The sequence below is a fragment of the Thermobia domestica genome, chromosome 5 (assembly GCF_964235325.1).
Source record: "Thermobia domestica chromosome 5, izTheDome1.hap1.1, whole genome shotgun sequence".
In the NCBI taxonomy this organism is placed as follows: Eukaryota; Metazoa; Arthropoda; class Insecta; order Zygentoma; family Lepismatidae; genus Thermobia; species Thermobia domestica.
In genome coordinates this window covers 181,929,974-181,954,107 of record NC_137458.1, presented here as the reverse complement: position 1 = coordinate 181,954,107, position 24,134 = coordinate 181,929,974, and positions in this window count along the sequence as shown.

Genomic DNA, 24,134 nt, shown 5'->3' with positions numbered 1-24,134 from the left:
ATCTCATTCTATTCCTACTGTGACCCCCCTCCACATTAAGAACTGGATGACTTATTTGAAAGAGAAGCCACACATCTACCACATATATATGTATCAAAGTGCGCTCGATAGCGCAACAGGTAGAAAAAGTCATAGAATCCTAATCATAATTTACATATATATTTAGTAACATTTCCTCGTGAAGCTCACTCTATATCTCCGGTGACCCACCTCCCATTTAAGAACTACATGCCTTATTTGAAACACATTCCACGTATCTACCACATATATGAGCACCAAAGTGCGCACAATAGTGCATCAGGTAGAAAAGGTCATAGAATCCTAACCATAATTTACATACTTTTATTAAAATTTCTTCGTGAATCTCATTCTACATCTCCGGTCATCCGCATCCCAATTAAGAACTACATGCTTTATTTGATAGACATGGACGTATCTACCACATATATGAGCACCAAACTGCGCTCGATAGCGCATCAGGTAGAAAAAGTCATAGAATCCTAATCATAATTTACATAAACTTAGTAACATCTCCTCGTGAATATCACTCTATATCTCCGGTGACCCCCTCCCATTTAAGACCTCCATGCCTTATTTGAAAAACATAGCACGTATCTACCACATATATGAGCACCAAAGTGCGCTCGATAGTGCATCAGGTAGGAAAAGTCATACAATCCTAACCATAATTTACATATATTTAGTAACATTTCTTCGCGAATCTCACTCTATATCTCCAGTGACTCCCCTCCCATTTAAGAACTACACGCCTTATTTGAAAGACATAGCGCGCATCTACCACATATATGAGCACCAAAGTGCGCTCGATAGTGCATCAGGTACAAAAAGTCACAGAATCCTAATCATAATTTACATAAATTTATTAACATTTCTTCGTGAATCTCATTATATATATCTCCGGTGACCCCCCTCCCATTTAAGAACTGCATGCCTTATTTGAAAGACACAGCAGGTATCTACCACATATATGAGTATAAAAGTGCGCTCGATAGCGCATCAAATAGAAAAAATCATAGAATCCTAACCAGAATTTACATATATTTAATAAAATTTCTTCGTGAATCTCACTCTATATCTCCGGTGACCCTCCTCCCATTTAAAAATTACATGCCTAATTTGAAAGATATAGCACGTATCTACCACATATTTGAGTACGAAAGCGCGCTCGATAGTGCGTCATGTAGAAAAAGTCATACAATCCCAATGATAATTTACATAAATTTATTAACATTTCTTCGTGAATCTCATTCTATATCTCCGGTGACCCCCCTCCATATTAAAAACTGGATGACATATATGAAAGAAAAGCACATATCTACCACAGATATGAGTATCAAAGTGCGCTCGATAGTGCATCAGGTAGAAAAAGTCATAGAATCCTAATCATAATTTACATGTATTTAGTAACATTTATTCGTGAATCTCACTCTATATCTCCGGTGATTCCTCCCATTTAAGAACTACATGCCTTATTTGAAAGACATAGCACGTATCTACCACATATACGAGCACCAAAGTGCGCTCGATAGTACATCAGGTAGAAAAATTCATAGAATTCTAATCATAATTTACATATATATTTAGTAAAATTTCTTCGTGAATCTCACTCTATATCTCCAGTGACCTTTCTCCCATTTAAGAACTACATGCTTTATTTAAAAGACATTGTACGTATCTACCACATATATGAGCACCAAAGTGCGCTCGATAGTGTATCAGGTACAAAAAGTCACAGAATTATAATCATAATTTACATACATTTATTAACATTTCTTCGTGAATCTCATTCTATAGCTCCGGTGACCCCCTCCCATTTAAGAACTGCATGCCTTATTTCAAAGACACAGCAAATATCTAGCACATATATTTGAGTATAAAAGTGCGCTCGATAGCGCATCAAGTAGAAAAAGTCATAGAATCCTAATCATAATTTACAATAAATTTAGTAAAATTTCTTCGTGAATCTCACTCTATATCTCCGGCGACCCCTTCCCATTTAAGAATTAAATGCCTTATTTGAAAGACAGAGCAAGTATCTACCACATATATGAGCAACAAAGTGCGCTCGATAGTCCATCAGGTAGAAAATGTCATAGAATCCTAGCCATAATTTACACATATAATTATTAACATTTCTTTGTGAATCTCACTCTATATCTCTGGTGACCCCCCTTTATATTAAGAACTGGATGACTTATTTGAAAGAGAAGGCAAATATCTACCACATATATGAGTATCAAAGTGCGCTCGAAAGCGCTTCAGGTAGAAAAAGTCATAGAATCCTAATCATAATTTACATATATTTAGTAACATTTCTTCGTGAATCTCACTCTATATCTCCGGTGACCCCCCTCCCATTTAAGAACTACATGCCTTATTTGAAAGACATGGCACGTATCTACCATATATATGAGCACCAAAGTGCGCTCGATAGTGTATCAGGTACAAAAAGTCACAGAATTATAATCATAATTTACATACATTTATTAACATCTCCTTGTGAATCGCACTCCATATTTCCGATGATCCCCCTTCCAATTAAGAACTACATGCCTTATTTGAAAGACACAGCAGGTATCTACCACATATATGAGTATAAAAGTGTGCTCGATAGCGCATCAAGTAGAAAAAGTCATAGAATCCTAATCATAATTTACATATACTTAGTAACATCTCCTCGTGAATCTCATTCTATATCTCCGGTGACCCCCCTCCATATTAAAAACTGGATGACGTATATGAAAGAAAAGCACATATCTACCACATTTATGAGTATCAAAGTGCGCTTGATAGTGCATCAGGTGGAAAAAGTCATAGAATCCTAATCATAATTTACAATAAATTTAGTAAAATTTCTTCGTGAATCTCACTCTATATCTCCGACCACCCCTTCCCATTTAAGAATTACATGCCTTATTTGAAAGACAGAGCAAGTATCTACCACATATATGAGCAACAAAGTGCGCTCGATAGTGCATCAGGTAGAAAATGTCATAGAATCCTAGCCATAATTTACATATATAATTATTAACATTTCTTCGTGAATCTCACTTTATATCTCCGGTGACCCCCCTTTATATCAAGAACTGCATGACTTATTTGAAAGAGAAGGCATATATCTACCAGATATATGAGTAGCAAAGTGCGCTCGAAAGCGCTTCAGGTAGAAAAAGTCATACAATCCTAATCATAATTTACATATATTTAGTAACATTTCTTCGTGAATCTCACTCTATATCTCCGGTGACCCACCTCCCATTTAAGAACTACATGGATTATTTGAAAGACATATCACGTATCTACTACATATATGAGCACCAAAGTGCGCTCGATAGTGCATCAGGTAGAAAAAGTCATAGAATCCTAACCATAATTTACATACCTTTATTAACATTTCTTCGTGAATCTCATTCCACATCTCCGGTCATCCCCATCCCAATTAAGAACTACATGCTTTATTTGATAGACATGGACGTATCTACCACATATATGAGCACCAAACTGCGCTCGATAGCGCATCAGGTAGAAAAAGTCATAGAATCCTAATCATAATTTACATATACTTAGTAACATCTCCTCGTGAATCTCACTCTATATCTCCGGTGACCCCCTCCCATTTAAGAACTGCATGCCCTATTTGAAAGACATAGCACGTATCTACCACATATATGAGCACCAAAGTGCGCTCGATAGTGCATCAGGTAGAAAGAGTCATAGAGTCGTAGCCCTAATTTACATATATTTATTAACATTTCTTCGTGAATCTCATTCCATATCTCCGGTGACCCACCTTTGAATTAAAAAGTAAACGGCATATTTCAAGCACAGAGCGCGTATCTACAATATATATGAGTATCAGAGTGCGCTCGATAGTGTATCAGGTAGAAAGGGTCATAGAATCGTTGCCATAATTTATATAAAGTTATTAACATTTCATCGTGAATCTCATTTTATATCTCTGGTGACCCCCCTTTTAATTAAATAGTAAACGGCGTATTTGAAAGACAGATCGCATATCTACTACATATATGAGTATCAAAGTGCGCTCAATAGTGCATCAGGTAGAAAGGGTCATAGAATCGTAGTCATAATTTACATATATTTATTAACATTTCTTCATGAATCTTATTCCATATCCCTAGTGACCCCCCTTCGAATTAGAATTAGTAAACTTATTACAAAAACAGAGCGCATATCTACCATATATATGAGTATCAAAGTGCGCTCGATAGTGTATCAAGTAAAAAAAGTGTTCTAGAATCGTTGCCATAATTTACATAAAGTTATTAAAATTTCTTCGTGAATCTCATTCTATATCTCCGGTGACCCCCTTTTTAATTAAAAAGTAAACGGCATTTTTCAAGGACAGACCGTTTATCTACCGCATATATGAGTATCTAAGTGCGCTCGATAGTGCTTCAGGTAGAAAGAATCATAGAATCGTAGCCATAATTTACATATATTTATTAATATTTCTTCGTGAATCTCATTCTATATCTCCGGTGACCCCCCTTTTAATTAAAAAGGAAACGGCGTATTTGAGAGACAGAGCGCATATCTACCACATGTATGAGTATCAAAGTGCGCTCGATATTGCATCAGATAGAAAGAGTCATAAAATCGTACCCATGATTTACATACCTTTATTAACATTTCTTCGTGATTCTCATTCTACATCTCCGGTCATCCCCATCCCAATTAAGAACTACATGCTTTATTTGATAGACATGGATGTATCTACCACATATATGAGCACCAAAATGCGCTCTATAGCGCATTAGGTAGAAAAAGTCATAGAATTCTAATCATAATTTACATATACTTACTAACATCTCCTCGTGAATCTCATTTTATATCTCTGGTGACGCCCCTTTTAATTAAATAGTAAACGGCGTATTTGAAAGACAGAGCGCATATCTACTACATATATGAGTACCAAAGTGCGCTCAATAGTGCATCAGGTAGAAAGGGTCATAGAATCGTAGTCATAATTTACATATATTTATTAACATTTCTTCGTGAATCTCATTCTATATCTCCGGTGACCCCCTTTTTAATTAAAAAGTAAACGGCATATTTCAAGGACAGACCGTTTATCTACCGCATATATGAGTATCAAAGTGCGCTCGATAGTGCTTCAGGTAGAAAGAATCATAGAATCGTAGCCATAATTTACATATATTTATTAACATTTCTTTCCGAATCTCATTCTATATCTCCAGTGACCCCCATTCGAATTAGAAATTAATAAATTTATTACAAGGGCAAAGCGCATATCTAGCATATATATGAGTATCAAAGTGCGCTCGATAGTGCATCATGTATAAAGAGTCATAGAATCGTAGCCCTAATTTACATATATTTATTAACATTTCTTCGTGAATCTCATTCCATATCTCCGGTGACCCACGTTTGAATTAAAAAGTAAACGGCATATTTCAAGCACAGAGCGCATATCTACAATATATATGAGTATCAAAGTGCGCTCGATAGTGTATCAGGTAGAAAGTGTCATAGAATCGTTACCATAATTTATATAAAGTTATTAACATTTCATCGTGAATCTCATTTTATATCTCTGGTGACCCCCCTTTTAATTAAATAGTAAACGGCGTATTTGAGAGACAGAGCGCATATCTACTACATATATGAGCATCAAAGTGTGCTCAATAGTGCATCAGGTAGAAAGGGTCATAGAATCGTAGTCATAATTTACATATATTTATTAACATTTCTTCATGAATCTTATTCTATATCTCTAGTGACCCCCCTTCGAATTACAATTAATAAACTTATTACAAAAACAGAGCGCATATCTACCATATATATGAGTATCAAAGGGCGCTCGATAGTGTATCAGGTAGAAAGAGTTCTAGAATCGTTGCCATAATTTACATAAAGTTATTAACATTTCTTCGTGAATCTCATTCTATATCTCCGGTGACCCCCTTTTTAATTAAAAAGTAAACGGCATATTTCAAGGGCAGACCGTTTATCTACCGCATATATGAGTATCAAAGTGCGCTCGATAGTGCTTCAGGTAGAAAGAATCATAGAATCGTAGCCATAATTTACATATATTTATTAATATTTCTTCTTGAATCTCATTCTATATCTCCGGTGACCCCCGTTTTAATTAAAAAGTAAACGGCGTATTTGAGAGACAGAGCGCATATCTACCACATATACGGGTATCAAAGTGCGCTCGATATTGCATCAGATAGAAAGAGTCATAGAATCGTACCCATAATTTACATACCTTTATTAACATTTCTTCGTGAATCTCATTCTACATCTCCGGTCATCCCCATCCCAATTAAGAACTACATGCTTTATTTGATAAACATGGACGTATCTACCACATATATGAGCACCAAAATGCGCTCTATAGCGCATCAGGTAGAAAAAGTAAAAGAATTCTAATCATAATTTACATATACTTACTAACATCTTCTCGTGAATCTCATTTTATATCTCTGGTGACCCCCCTTTTGATTAAATAGTAAACGGCGTATTTGAAAGACAGACCGCATATCTACTACATATATGAGTATCAAAGTGCGCTCGATAGTGCTTCAGGTAGAAAGAATCATAGAATCGTAGCCATAATTTACATACATTTATTAATATTTCTTCGTGAATCTCATTCTATATCTCCGGTGACCCCCCTTTTAGTTAAAAAGTAAAAAGCGTATTTGAGAGACAGAGCGCATATCTACCACATATATGAGTATCAAAGTGCGCTCGATATTGCATCACATAGAAAGAGTCATAGAATCGTAACCATAATTTATATAAAGTTATTAACATTTCTTCGTGAATCTCATTCTATATCTCCGGTGACCCCCCTTTTAATTAAATAGTAAACGGCATATTTCAAGGACAGACCGTTTATCTACCGCATATATGAGTATCAAAGTGCGCTCGATAGTGCTTCAGGTAGAAAGAGTCATAGAATTGTAGCCATAATTTACATATATTTATTAACATTTCTTCGTGAATCTCATTATCTATCTCCGGTGACCCAACTTTAAATTAAAAATTAAACAGCGTATTTCAAGGACAGAGCTCATATCTACCACATATAGGAGTATCAAAGTGCGCTCGATATTGCATCAGATAGAAAGAGTCATAGAATCGTACCCATAATTTACATACCCTTATTAACATTTCTTCGTGAATCTCATTCTACATCTCCGGTCATCCCCATCCCAATTAAGAACTACATGCTTTATTTGATAGACATGGACGTATCTACCACATACATGAGCACCAAAATGCGCTCTATAGCGCATCAGGTAGAAAAAGTCATAGAATCCTAATCATAATTTACATATATTTATTAACATATCTTCGTGAATCTCATTCTATATCTCCGGTGACCCCCATTCGAATTAGAAATTAATAAATATATTACAAGGGCAAAGCGCATATTTAGCATATATATCAGTATCAAAGTGCGCTCGATAGTGCATCAGATAGAAAGAGTCATAGAATCGTAGCCCTAATTTACATATATTTATTAACATTTCTTCGTGAATCTCATTCCATATCTCCGGTGACCCACCTTTGAATTAAAAAGTAAACGGCATATTTCAAGCACAGAGCGCGTATCTACAATATATATGAGTATCAAAGTGCGCTCGATAGTGTATCAGGTAGAAAGGGTCATAGAATCGTTGCCACAATTTATATAAAGTTATTAACACTTCATCGTGAATCTCATTTTATATCTCTGGTGACCTCCCCTTTTAGTTAAATAGTAAACGGCGTATTTGAAAGACAGAGCGCATATCTACTACATATATGAGTATCAAAGTGCGCCCAATAGTGCATCAGGTAGAAAGGGTCATAGAATCGTAGTCATAATTTACATATATTTATTAACATTTCTTCATGAATCTTATTCTATATATCTAGTGACCACCCTTCGAATTAAGTATTAATAAACTTATTACAAAAACAGAGCGCATATCTACCATATATATGAGTATCAAAGTGCGCTCGATAGTGTATCTGGTAGAAAGAGTTCTAGAATCTTTGCCATAATTTACATAAAGTTATTAACATTTCTTCGTGAATCTCATTCTATATCTCCGGTGACCCCCTTTTTAGTTAAAAAGTAAACGGCATATTTCAAGGACAGACCGTTTATCTACCACATATATGAGTATCAATGTGCGCTCGATAGTGCTTCAGGTAGAAAGAGTCATAGAATCGTAGCCATAATTTACATATATTTATTAATATTTCTTCGTGAATCTCATTCTATATCTCCGGTGACCCCCCTTTTATTTAGAAAGTAAACGGCGTATTTGAGAGACAGAACGCATATCTACCACATATATGAGTATCAAAGTGCGCTCGATATTGCATCAGATAGAAAGAGTCATAGAATCGTACCCATAATTTACATAAACTTTTAACATTTCTTGGTGAATCTCATTCTATATCTCCGGCGACCCCCCTTTTAATTAAATAGTAAACGACGTATTTGAAAGACAGAGCGCATATCTATCACATATATGAGTATCAAAGTGCGCTCGATAGTGCATCAAGTAGAGAGGGTCATAGAATCATAGCCATAATTTACATATATTTATTAACATTTCTTCGTGAATCTCATTCTCTATCTCCGGTGACCCCTCTTTATATTAAAAATTAAACAGCGTATTTCAAGGACAGAGCCGATATCTACCATATATATGTGTGTAAACGTGCGCTCGATAGTGCATCAGGTAGAAAGAGTCATAGAATCGTAGCCATAATTTACATATATTTACTAACATTTCTTCGTGAATCTCATTCTATATTTCCGTTGACCTCCCTTCGAATTATGAACTAATAAACTTATTTCAAGGACAGAGCGCATATCTACCATATATATGAGTATCAAAGTGCGCTTGATAGTGCATCACGTAGAAAGGGTGATAGAATCGTAGCCATAATTTACACATATTTATTAAGATTTTTTCGTGAATCCAATTTTATATCTTCAGTGACCCCCTCACATTTAAGAACTACATGACTTATTTTAGAGACAGAGCACATGTCTATGACATATATGAGTATCAAGGTGCATCCAAAAGTGCATCAGATAGAAAAAGTATGGAATTTACATATATTTATTAACATATCTTCGTGAATCTCATTCTATATCTCCGGTGACTCACCTTTGAATTTAAAAGTAAACGGTATATTTCAAGGACAGAGCGCATATCTACCATATATATGAGTACCAAAGTGCGCTTGATAGTGCATCACGTAGAAAGGGTGATAGAATCGTAGCCATAATTTACACATATTTATTAAGATTTTTTCATGAATCCAATTCTATATCTTCAGTGACCCCCTTACATTTAAGAACTACTGTGACGCTGAATCCAAAAATATGGTTACATTGCTCTATATTGAAGGAATTGAGAAGGCTATTTTGGATTAATATGCATTATAAAATACATTTTCTCTCTCTTGACTTGCTACAAGCTAGCAACAGAAACAGGAAATACGTAAAACTTTCTGAAAGTGACTAATGTTGCTTTTGCTGCGCAATTTTGTAGGAAGTTTACTTGTCAAAGATTACTCATAAGTCATCCTACAGGATACATAATCATGTTTTTGGCAACGTGACACCGCATTAATATGTTGAAATTGGTTATATAGATATGAATCTATAGATAAGTCTAGAGATCACGCTATTGAATTCTTCCGGCTGTGACACGCCACGTATTTTGGGTGCGGCAGTCTCTAAGAGCCAATCAAAATGCAAATGAGCAATAAGTTTCCATATTTGTGGAAATGATAAAACGGATGTACTGACGGATGTGAGGCTTGGGTGTGACCCTCGAGAATAATATAAAAGAACCTCAAGGTCTCAAACGGTTGATTTAGAAGTTCACAAGTTCCGGTGCAAAGGTGCAGAGGTTCAAGACGTCGGTTGTGACCAGACAGAATCATCGTCAAAGTTTCTAAGAGTTACAAGAATACTACCATAAGGTATGTATAATCTCTTGTTGCATCATAAAATTCAAGTTTAGAGATGTCATGCGGTACTTCAAAATGAATTGTGTACCTACCATAAAACTTTCAAGATTACGAACTGTTGTCACATACTTGTATTTCATCTTCCGTTTCTTCTAACTTACATATTTCAATCTCTAGCCTGTCAATCAATATATATATATAAGTTAAGGTATCAATCTATCAAATGAACTATCAGATATTCCATTACTTTTGTTGAATCACTAAATCAAATGTTGTTATATATTACCATTTTAGTTATTTAATAAACTTACTTTTTATAAATAATGTTGTCATTCCCCTAGATTAAAACCACCTTTTCCCATGAAAATAATGGTGTAATTTAAGTATATTTCTTTGTGACATCCGCTACAGAATTAGCGTGAGCAGATCTCTACATTATGGTGGAATAAAACGAGCTAAATAATTAAAAAGCACATCGTCACATCGTCACAAATGGGGGCTCGTCCAAAGCCTTTTCTTCCTTTTCCATTTTTCGGGACGAAAAATTTTGTACTGCTGCTATGACATCCTTCTTTTTTTTTCTGTTTTGTTTTGGTATATTGTTCATAGTGCATTATAATTTAAGTAAATTATGTGAATTGTTGTAATTTACCAATGTATTATTGTGGATTATAATGGCAATTAGTGATTGATTATATTACTCATAGTGAAATACCCCCTTATATATTTCTTATTTTCTTCGATTAGAGAAAACGAAAATTTTAAGTAAAAATTCAAAATGTCTTTCCATTGGTTCCCCTTTTTCAAACCTAAGAAATCTCCGTCGAAGTTTCATGCTTGGTATATTACAAAATCGGGGGAAGCAAGTTGCAAATATTGCAGAAAAATTCTTGCTGAGAACGCCGCGCTTACGCAGGCTTTGCGCTACGAAGTATGTCCCCTGGCAAAAGAAGCAACAGATCTGCCCGTGCAGCAAGCCAGTTTCCCAGTAGCCAGTTCGCCTACTTTACTTGAACCGCGGATAAACCATCCACAGCAGTATAGTTTACCGGATCCTGTGGATAGGCAACCGATAACACAAACGCAGCGTTATAAAGAAAATTTAGCTAAGTTTGAAGAAACTTGTAATAAAATGTCATCCTTGACTCCTTTGGACAGTACACAATATAAACCAGTGGTCGCGAAACGCATAATTTTTCTTAAGCCAGAACAACTGACTAACCCTTCTAATGAAGTGGCAGTTAGTTCTTCCGAAGAATCCCCTGGTATTATGACTAGTGACTTTGAGTTCGATCCTAAGTTAGCGTCAACACCTTTAAAGAAAGAAGAACAGCAGCAAGTAGTTGCTTCAGAATTGGTCAAGGAAGAAGATTATTTTCCATTTGATATACCACCTCACGTGGAAAAACCCTTGGAAGGTAAACTCCCAGAAAATTCACCACCAGAATCAAGTAAACATGATTCCGATGACGAAATTCAACAATTGGCAAAGAAGGAGCTCTATCAGGAAAAGACTGCACGTGACGTACTAACACCAAGTCCCTTCTCATATGACTCAGGTGAAGAACTCAAAGAGTTATAAATGAAACTCAAAGAGTCAAAGAGTTATAAATGAAGAACCTTGTATTGAAAATCTAAGTTTTCTTAAATATCTGCAAATTGTTTCTCACCCTCCTCAAGTGAAATATTCCCCCACTGCCGATAACGCACTTGCACTCTTGTTATATAATAATATTAGGCAAGAAATTTTAGATAATCACGAAGTGAAGACTCCCTCAGAGGATTCATTACCCTTGGACGAGAATAAGGCAATAAATGTTAATTTACTCCCTCCGAAAGGACCCCAAATAGAAAATAGACAAGATCCTGATGAATTAAGTGCACGAGAAGAAACAGAAGATCGAGTAGCCAGTGTCCCGGTATTGAAATTGCCGAAATTTAAAGGAAGCCCTAAAGAATCTGTTACAAGATTCCTTGATGAATATCAGACCATATCTCGTGCTCTCGATTGGCTCGACCAGGAGCAATGTATATATCTAGCGGCCTGTCTTGAAAACTCGGCCCTTGATTGGTTCCTATGTCATAAGGATGCCATTCAACAGTTGCAGTTTCGAGAATTAAAGCAAATGATTTCTCGAGCATTTCCTGACGATTTATATAAAGGACAGCTTGAACAAAAATTAAAGAGAAAACGACTCCCTCCTCGTTTTCCACCTGATAACTTCGTGTATACTTTAATACGAGACTGGAAGTTCGTAAGACCTGAAATGGGAGAGAGAGAATTGTTACGCCTATTGTATAAAGCGTTGCCTTCAAATTATGTCCAGGCCTTAGTATTAAAAGAAGTATCGACCATAGATCAAGCTATCCATGTGCTGCGGTTATTGTACTTAGCTGACATTTATACTGAATCTCATCAGAAAATGAATAGAAAAGGTAGAGAATTTAAAAGACCACATCATGTAAAACCTTATAGGGGTGTTAGAAACAATTCGTTTGTCAAAAGAATGTGGACGTATAAGCATGAAATCGGGAAAGATGGTAGGCCAATTGAAGTGAAAAGAGCTCGAACGAAATTGTGTGATCACAGATTGCCCACGATTCCGATTCGAATTTTTAATAGAAAAGTAGACGCATTATTAGACAGTGGTTCGCAAGTCTCTGTTTTGGCTGAAGAAATCATCCCTCAAAATTTTCCAATTGCTAAGCGAATGCGCGCCACTATTCGTTTGCGCACATTAGGGGATAAGTTAACTGAACCACTCCCAGTGGTTCGGTTAAGTTTCCAAGTTGGAACTTATGGTCGAAGATCGCGTCGTTTATGGTTAAATGTGGCATTAGTTAAACAGTCTCAATTAGACGAGAAAATGGTTCTAGGAATAGATTTCATTCAGCGTTACACGTATGGTATAGGGTTACAGTCTATAACTATTAATGGCAATCAAAGACATCCTAACATGAAGTTTTATGTTCAGTATTTGCCAAGCCGCAAGGAACAAACAGTATTAAATCTGTCACATGTTCAGTTTTACAACAAAAATGGTAACTCTAGGATGAATAGAAACGTTAGCTCAACATCAGTATCACCTACGAACATTGATGTGCCTCAAAGTAGTTTAGAACTTCATGATTCAATCTCCCTTTCTGAAGACGCACATCGTGATTCCCAACCTGAGGACGAATGTCCTATATTGAAAATCAACTGTATTGAGCAGCAAACATCTCGTAACTTGATCACAACTGCTGAGCGTATGCAAATACCTGCTGGGAAAGTTGGTTTAGTGCAAGTTAAGCCATGTTATCCTATAACTGGAGATCATTATGTTGAACCGAATGATGTTTTGCATCGAACTTACTCATGTTTAATACCACCTACAATGTATGTAGAAGAAAATGGTTATGCTAAACTGCCTGTGTTTAATTTGAGTAAGCGGGACGTGACTATTCCAGATGCTCAAATCATAGGACATTTGGAGAAATGTATTCCTACACCAGAGATAAGAGTGAACACGGTTAAAGCCAGCCCACTCTCCGCTGAGAAAGTCGAAAATTCGAAATCTAAATTACAACACGATGTTGGTAAAGAAATTGACATTTCCCCTGACCTTTCGTCTGAAGATCGAAAAAGGGTAGTAGATCTATTGAATGAATTTCAAGATATTATTGCGTGGACAATAAATGATATAACTGTAACACGCAAATATGAGCATAGCATAGAATTAATTTCAAACATTCCTGTATCTTCACCACCCTACAGAGAGACATTAGAGACAAAAAGAGCCATGAAAGAAGAGATTGACAATTTGCTTAAACAAAACATCATCTCTAGTTGTCGGTCTTCATACGCATCACCAGTTATTTTAGTTAAGAAGAGAGATAATTCTAAGAAACTCATAGTGGACTATAGAAAATTGAACTCCGTCATATCTCCTGACAGTTACGCTCTTCCATCACTCAACGACCTAATAGATTTATTCACAAATATTCAATTCATAAGTTCAATAGACCTCAGATCTGATTTTCTTGAAAACTGCATTCATTTGTAGTGCCGGTTTGTTTAATTTTAATGTGGTCCCAAAAGGTCTCCACTTCCTCCGTAGCATTTCAAAGAATGATCGACAAAGTGTTTGCAGGGTTAAAATTCAATATTATGGCATGCTTCGTGGATGACTTGATTGTTTTTGGAAAATCTGTAGACGAAAAGTTAGATAGACTTCGGGAAGTATTCACTCGTTTGCGAGAAGCCAATCTAAAATTAAATCCCTCAAAATCTCACTTTATGTATGCTGAACTACCAATCTTGGGATTCGTCGTAGGACGCGAAGGGGTTAAGATAGATCCTAAACGAGTCGAGGCTATCACTAACTTTCCCGAACCAAAAACAGTTCGTGATGTACGCAGTTTCGTTGGATTGGCTAGTTATAATCGAAGATTTATTAAAAACTTTTCAGTTATCGCGAAGCCCTTAATAGAATTGACTAAGCCTGATGTAATCTTTCAATTTGGAGACAAAGAACGTCAAGCCTTTAATATTTTAAAGGAGAAGCTCGTTACTGCCCCAGTATTAGCCATCTTTGATCCTGAAGCAGATGCTACCGAATTGTATGTAGATGCTTGTGAATACGGAATTGGCGCCGTATTAATGCAAATCAAGAATGGAGAGAAGAAACCGATTGCTTATTATAGCAGAAAAATCTCAGACCATGAAGCTTAGTCCTTAACGATCTCAGAAAAAGAGACCATGGCTTTGGTACAAGCCGTATTACACTTCCATGAATATCTAATAAGAGTGCCTCACTTCACTGCATTTACTGATAGTTGTTGTGTTTGCTATTTAAGGAACATGAAAAATCTAAAAGGCAAATATCTTCTTTGGTTAATCAGGTTGCAATCTTATAACTTCTCGATTAAAGCGATAAGAGGTAACCCCTCTAATCGACATTCGGACTGCATGTCCAGATATCCGACGCAAATCTTAAGTGTGGAAGAAAATGCCAATCGCGACGAAGGGCTGTGTATAAACATGATGAAAATTGACGCGACTGATGTAATCAAAAGCACAGAAAGAAGACGAATATTTTGGTAGAATTCGTGATTTAGTAAGGTCTGATCCTACTAATAATGAGGCTCGCCCATATGTATTAGTAGACGAGGTGTTATATCGTAAGTCTAATAATGATTTAAAACAATGTGTTCCTCGAAGTCTGGTTCCTGAGGCGCTATATCCTATTCATACATCATGTCTAGAAGGCGGACATCTTGGAGAACGCAAAGTGTTTTCTCGTGTAAATGAGCGATTTTATTGGCCTCGAATGGGATTTGATATCAAACAGTATATTAAGACATGTCGCGAATGTCAAGAACGTAAAGACTCAACCACTACACCATTAGGGTTGCATGAACCAATTAAGCCAATAGCTCCTTTCCATACCTTAAATTTGGAAGTATTTGGCCCACTTCCCCCCTCTAATGGTTATAAGTATGTCATAATCGCTGTCGATATGTTTTCAAACTATGTAGTGGCACGACCATTAAGAACAATAACAGCCAAGAATGTTGCAAAGTTTTTATTGGAGGATATTATTTGCTATTTTGGTCCACCCCGCCATATATTGTCAGACCTTGGTTCTAAATTCCACACACAAGTAACTAGCGAAATTATGACTGTACTCGGTATACATCAAAAGTTTAGTATTAATTACCATCATAGAATAAATTCACGAATGGAGAAATATGATCAAGCTTTGGTAAATTATTTCAAGAAATATGTGTCTACTTCCCAGAAAGATTGGTCTATATTTGTTAGAACTGCTTGTTACTCTTATAATACTATAAAACACAAACACCATCCTTGTTCTCCTTTTGAATTGGTGTTTGGTAGAAAGGCTGAATTAGGACTCGAACTCGAGACTCCATGCCGAACCCCGTATGGAAAACTCGTGAAAAAGAATCTTGATCGTATAAAGAAAATTACCACAAAGGCCTTAACTAGTCAGCAGTAAAAACAAAAAGCCAAAATTGATAAGCGTAGGAAAGCCCATACGTAAAAAGAAAATGATTAGACCTCATTACAAATTTGGTAACTAAGCCGGGGTTATTTCCTAAATGTATGCAACGTGCATCATTAAGAAAGTTAATGTTGAACGAACGAAGTTATGTTGTCCAAGTTCTCTAGTTTCAACCTGATCGAATTGTTCGATCATTTCATAGTTAAAAAAAAAAGTTATCGCGATAGGCGTAGGAACTTCTAACGTGAAATTCAATGTTGATGCAGGCTTTCTGAAAGAAATGTTATATTAATACCTAAATAAATAATTAAGTAAGTAAATGGGTACCCAATCAAATATTTATATGTATAGAAGGAATAAATAGAGAAAAGAGTAGTTTAGAGAAGTACAAAATGGTTTTAAATCCATGCATGGTCGGAAACCCTGCTATAAAAAAAAGGAGAAAAGGGAATAAGAAGAAAATATAAATATACAACTAAGGAAACAACTTAATTCCTTGCGTAGGTATTATATTCTTGGTGTTGACAGACAGACCGATGGCCAGACAGACAGACAGACAAACAAAAAGAAAAACACCAAGAGAAAGAAAAGAGAGAAGTGGTTAGAAAAAACAAAAGTTATTTTTATTTGCTAAAGGTAAAACTTCCGTTAGAAGAATTGAGAATCGCATTAATGAGAATATAATTACAAAGAGAGAATAATAATTAAAAAACAGGATACGCCTTTGTATTTTGTAGGTAAAGATAGGCTCTTGCCTTCGCAGCCTCATTTGAGCTTAGTGAACCACTTGCCTTGATTGGCAAGATGGAAGAAAACATCTCATGAAAGTTTTTCGAATTATTTTTGCAGTTCAAGGAGTATGTAACAAACTAGATTTAAGATGAGTGAAAACGATAAATATTAGAAGGTTTGGACCCCGCGCGTTGGAAAATATCTTACTCTTAAGCCAGGTCGTGTATAAATAAAGTTGATTGACTAAAGTTGAATGGATCTGCTAAGGTTAAGTAGGTTTACGAGTTCTTTCTGGTGTTCCCTTGGAACTCAATAATGTAAAATACAGTCAACCCAAATTAAAATCAATCGACAGAGTGTACTGATAAATCATGGAGGACAATGATTCTATAATAATAGAGGCCGTGGTATAGGAGGTCATTATAATAATAGAGGCCAGCCGTGATAGACAGATTAACAATAAGGATAGAACTCTCAAAATGTAAGACCTATAGATAAAACTCAAAAATAAGCGAGCATTGGTATTTTTTTTTCTTATTCATTGTATTTCTTTCAATTTTATTTTCTTTCCTTTTACTGTTTAAATTTCTGCGCAGGTAATTAGTAGTTAGAAGAGATAGCTAAGGAAATAAAAATATATAAAAGGGACTTATATCATAATTTATATTCCCTTATATCATAAGATAACCAATCATGAATCACTGTGTGCTTCGTCCTCGTATAGCAGAAAGGTGTACGTTTCCATATTTCTATTAGTATTATTCTACTCTAAAGCATTAGATAATGAAGCAGTGAGAACGATGAAATTGTCATTTGAAAACAGAAACAGAAGGAAAGAACACGAGCAACAACAATTTTAATTTTGTATAATCATGTTTTGCTTCCTTTTACAGATAATGCCTCTATAAATTGTCATTGGTCGTAAGTAAGTATGTCTTGCTTTGTTTGTATTAATGCAATGCAGCATTATAGTATATTCTATAAAAAGGTATTATAGTTAAATACATCAATGTACTACAGATGCTGCAGATGGATGACAATTCACAATTCACCGTTTGTTTGAGCACTATAGGTAGCCCCGAAATACCTGTATACAACTCCCTCTTTATTTTTTTTGGATTGGCATGAAAGTAGGTATAGTACTCTGTTACGAAGCAAGGACGCCTTCCTCCCCTTTACTTTTATTTATTTCCGGTTTATATCCGACCTGATCCAGCAACGTACTGTACTTTTTGTTAAAGGTCTCTTTCTCTAAGCAAGTATATTTCATACTTGTTAAAAATAATAATAATAATATTGTGATATACTTCATAATTGTTAAATCAAACATTGTTCTTTTTTTTCAACGATCTCACTTCATAACAGTATTATCTGTTATTATGTAATAGGTTTTCTTGAGTATTTTCTGTATTCCGGAAGTAAGTTATCTACTTCCTTACTCAACTGTTATCAGCACACACTCTCAGCACAACAATCTTTATCTACAAATTGTATGCAATGAAGCGCAATACTTTAAAAAGAAGAAGATTCTAAATTATAAAATCACCATTATTACTAATTGAGATTAATGCTCTATTATTGGAATTAGGTCCAGTTGAATGGTAACAGCCTTATTCAGAAAGTTTTCATGCAATAATAATAATAATAATAATAATAATAATAAGATGGTAACTAAATTGTACCGTACATGAAAACAAATGAATAGTCATGAGCATTCTATAATCTGGAAACAATAATAAGATTAATAATTAATTAACATCCATTAATAGGCATAGTTCATTCATTATTGCTAATTACAAGGCAGTAGTCACTATAAATACCTTTTATTTTCTCAAGAGTGCATATTATGAAAACGTATTCACTTTCAGACCACTAAATTCATGGTTTGGATTGGTCCTATTCTGATGGGATCTCTATTTCAGCAGTAAAGGAACTGCTTTCCACTTTATTCATACCAAATAGCAACTTATACTGCAAGGAAAATTAATAACATTAAATGGATTCTAAAGTTATTTAATCAAAGCTGAAAATTTAAAGAATTTAGGATGCCCTCGGATAGGAAGCCTTCCGTTCTCGAGTGAGCACGGAATTGCTTTGATATTGTGTTACAAAATGGAGGCTGATTCTTGTTCGCCCACTGCTCCATTTCGAATTCTGTTTAGACGTTTGTCTTTAATCATGACCTTTAAATTGTTATCTAATTGTCACCATTAAATTAGCTAAAAAATATTATTGTTCCATTGGCTAATAAGGAATATGTGCTCCACAGTAGCCTTTCCCAAGAAGGCTTTCTGCGTACGAGTGCTCTTACTCTGACCGCTTTGGGTTGGATGAAGCGTCAGTCCTAAGAGTGATTTCCATTTCCTAGACAGTTTGACTCTTACCTGTGCTGACTATCTGAATATATCAAATGTTATTGAGTTATGCGCCTTACTACTCCTTATTAAGGTACTATTATGAACGTTATATTGCTTTGATTACAGATGAGCTTTGATTACAGATGATAATGTAGTTATGGTGATATTATTAGTACATAATTATATGTGTTGCGCAAGTTATGTTTCAGGCTAATGCTGATTATCTTTGTATTATTGATTAATATTGATTTACTGTTGTTTTATCATTAGAAGTGTAGAAGTAACGTTATATAATTGCTAGATTTATTTGAATATGTATATGTAATAGTTATTTAGTTAAATTGTTAGATTATTATATATTTTGCACATTGTCGATATATATATTTTTGCACAAGATGCTATTAGCTTATGATGATTTTAAGCAAAGACCGAGTCATTATCATTCCTTATGTGTAATATATATATAGAGTGTTGACTTCGTTCACATATTTTATATAAGAACACTATGTTCAGTAACTTATAGGCTAACTTATTAATTAGTATATTACTCATATATCCCAATAGTATATTACTTATGGATACAGTTAGCACACATATAGATATAACTCCCTTGAGTGCACTACTAATTATGAAAAAAAAACTAAAATAAAATAAAACAAAAACATTCAACAAAACCTTGCACATGAAACATGCATAAAACCTTTGCGTTGCATCTGTTATATAACTGATAATAAACTATATTGTGATAATAAGAAAAGTAAAAAGGAAATCAAGCAAGTTATGTCAATACTACATATTACACTACTACATGCATTACATGCCATTACTCATGCTACATTCCCTCTAATTACTAATTCTACATATACTCCAGACTCCATGCATTCAAGTCTTGTTCCAATGTGTAGGTGTTAATTGGTGAAATTCTTCAGTCCTCTCACATCCACTTGCTGAGAGAATGCGAGGTGAATTAACAACATTCCCCCAGGGACACCCCTGCCTAACGGAGTTTAATTAAAATCACGCTAGAGTCAGGGTTGCCCCTAACGGAAGTTATTAGTAATCAACATAGTGCCATCAACCCCATTGCAGACTGTAAGGGTCCATCCACACACCAGACAGGGCGTTACATCATGCAAACATCTATGGTATAGTTTAACTTTCTGCTACCGGCGTCCCCGAATAATTGGCGTAAATTTTCCTAAATTGTTCCGGAAGTATTTTGAGCGGCCAGTGAGTGTGTCCTCTTAAATGTCATTGAATGTCGATGAGTGCCTTCTTCCTCTTCAACGTGCATTCTAACCTTATATTCTAAGTTCTTACTCATTAGTGTTCTTATCCTAATAATTATGGTGGACAACACCGTGTGTTTTCTCGAGATTTTCCCGTTTCTTCCCACGTCCTTCATCTCATCATTTTCATTCATTACTCATCGCCACCGTCTCCATTAGCCTAACAGGCATAATCATGGGACGTAATTCAAGAACTTCAATTCATTTTCATTATCTAATAAATTTTATCGCACTAATTTATATGGTACAACATGGTATTTAACAAAGAAAATAAAATAATTTTGTAATAATCTAGTTCCTTTCTATACAGATAAAAGCTTGTTTTGCCACAAGTTGTAAGTACAATCAAGTTATTTAAAATGTATTCTCATTTCTAGCCGACGACAGACCCTTATTATCTCTTAATACGAATTCTATTATTAAAAGACATAGGTAGACTCTTGATTAGGTAAATAGACAAATAACACCATAAATAATTAATCATATGAACAGGGGTTTGCCTAATATCAATTGTGTGGATTCCTTTTATCTATTTACTATTGTTAAGAGAAATATATTAAAAAAAAAAGAGAGAGAAAGTCTATGCAAACATTTGCATGCAAACATTTTATACTCTTCAACTTCACTATTACTTAATCTTATATAACAAATCATTACGTAAAGTTGGAAGCCCGGAAGACTTTATCATCACAAAATTCCAACGACTCGCTATCAGCAGAACAAGGACACACATATGAATGAACAGACAAATGCATTATTATGCTGTTACGCATGCACTTTAGATTATACTACCAACGTTTTCATACTCCAAAAAACAAAAAAAAAAAAAAAAAAGGAAAATAAAAAAAGGGGTGAACAAGAATATAAAAGAGCAATACAAGAATATAGAATAAATTATTTATCCTTCCATACTATCTATCCATTCTATTAATTGTGTTGTGTTGTTATAGAAGTTATTATTAAGTATTAATGTATTAAAATTCGTTAATGGTGATTAATATTTATTGTTATGTATTAATGATTTGGATTTGTTAATTAGAGTTTATTTAGTCATTATTTAGAGCTAATAAGATTATGAATTAACATATTTTAAATTGTCTTTTCATGAGTAACTCTTGACTACGGCTCGAGAGGCGTCTCGTTCAAAATTAACGGCCAGCACTGGAAGGGGATACTTCTAAAATTGGTTAAGTCTTCAGGCATTTGGAACAGCTATTGGACGGACAAGTGAATGACTGTGATCTTTACAAGGATAGTCCACCCTTCAAAAATAGTATTCCTGGAGCACCTGCAGTATCACTAATGTATTATTAGTGGTAGTCTATATGATGTTTGGTAGGACTAAGGAAAAGACATTCGAAAATGCCTATTTACTTACCTGGTTAACGAAACTTTCCTTTTCTTGTTCTCACCTTAATACTTTCGTTTTTATACTAATTCTACAACATTTTTTTTTACACTTCATCGTTCACTTCACTAAATAACTGCACTAAATTGCACTAAATACACTGTACACTGTACACCACCTACTGAATTCCTAGGACTGAATATTGAAGAACAATAATATACTTCGATACGAATCGTTTCCGGACAACGCCCGAACGGATTTCCACTAATAAATCGCAGCCACCAATCGAATAACAGAAAACATATTTTCAACCCATATTAGGTGTTATGGGTTCGCTTGCTAACATTAGTAAGAATTAAAACGTTTCATCCCCACATTTTTTTTTCACTAGTATATCGATATCGCACATAAACAGCTTGAAGAATATAATTTGTAGAATTATGTAATACCCTATCTTGGTATAAAACTCATACTTACAGATGGAAATATTGCTGCAACCTTCTTTGTTGCATTCACACAAGTTCCTGTAATAGCAATTTAATGCGTAAGCAGGAAACCCCTATCAAGCATTGTGGTTATCCACGGCGTAGCTCATAATATTTGTTATCAAATATTTCCTCTGATGTAACTCGTCTATGCATGAAATTGTATTTTTTTTTTAATTCTAAGTATCTGTTCAATTGTCGTGATGTTAGTGAAATAGCCCCCTGGAAACGTTGATTCCATGTTGATTCAAAATTATATTAAAAATACGATTTAGTTCCTGAATACAAGTACTCTGAGGTTCGATTCCCCCTCGTCACAGATCGACAAACTAAAATCCTCTCTCCTCGCTTCATTGGCTACTTAAAGTAAATAATAGGAGAAAGGGGAGACGATTGCTCCTTAATCGAAAGATTACAAAAACGACTGTTGCCGCTGCTCCTCCTAAATCTAAGGTTGCAAATAACCGCTTATGGCAATATACTTTGATGCCGGCAAGAAATTAATAATATGTGAATGATTAAACTTCTTTAATTGGCTCAATTCGGTATACCTAATAAAACTCGCCCATGACCAGGCGGAAGTAAAAACCACTAAGTGTGAAGGTCCCAAATCTAACTAAGTATTGGTTCGATTTTCCGAAGTTCCCGAAAAACAACAAAGGATCCTTTTCCTTCCTCGCTCCTTTGAATACACCTGTAAACTTTTAAAACGCACCAAAAAAAAAGGAGAAAGGAAAGAGAGGATTATTCATTATTTTGGAGGATTACTAAAACGAAACAGGGTTCCAATAAATTTTAAATTCATGACATGTAGACTCAAGGCAATTTCTACGAGTCAACTCAATATTGAACTATTATTCGTTGTTTGTCACGCTTAAAATAATATAACCTATAGTAAATTAAAATTCAAGATCACAATATCAACAGTTTGACGGTAGTTCTTCCTTGAATCTACATGAACTTAAATATTGGAAATTCATTATAATAAATTAACAAATCAATGGTAGTTAATAATAGTAATTCAACCCTTGTTGATATCTCGAATCCTTATGTAACCAAATCTCTACGAGCTATGTAACTGTAGAGATCTCTATTTAAACCCCATTAATAGTTTACGTTACTAATTACTCATTACCAATTACTTGGGGTGACTAAATTGTAATCATTCATTTATCTTTGTAAACAACGAAACACGGCTGTCTTGCTATGTCATTACCACAAATTATGTATTGGCATATCTTCTTTTCCATTCATCTTAGGTGCCAATCTCCTAATCAATGGTTTATGTTCTCTTATTCAATCACTTCATAAGCACAATATTGAAATTAAAATATGTGTGTAATGTAACGAAATAATGCAACTATTGTGCTCCTGAGTATATTACATTGTTACTAATTATAACAATACTATTTCTTACTTACTTGTGTAGTGTTAAATTTCTAATGGGACCCTATTTCGTTGAATATGAGATGGTACACATCTCACTAGATTGTAGTATTTAACGTACGTAACCGTATATTAATACTTACTTTTATTAAAGTTCAGAATTTGCCATTAGTGAATCTACTGTACTAAAGAAACTGAATTGAATCTAAGATAGTGTGCTGAACATTACAAAATCACCGTTAGAATGATAAACCGAACGGTTCTCTGTTATTGTCCAGTAGTCTAACTCACTCTCTGTCATTACTTTATTCTCTGTTCCTTTTGCATATATTACAATTCCAATAAAATGTGGATGCTTGTCGTTAAGGTTTTTATGCAAGAAGATTTTTTTTTTAATAATGAATCTTTAGAACTGAGAACTGTTAGTTGTTAATGAACATTATGTAGGTTGTTCTCCTGTTGCATTCTTGCAATCGTAGCATTTGTGACAATTGAGAAAACTGACTTTTTCTCTTAATGTAGCA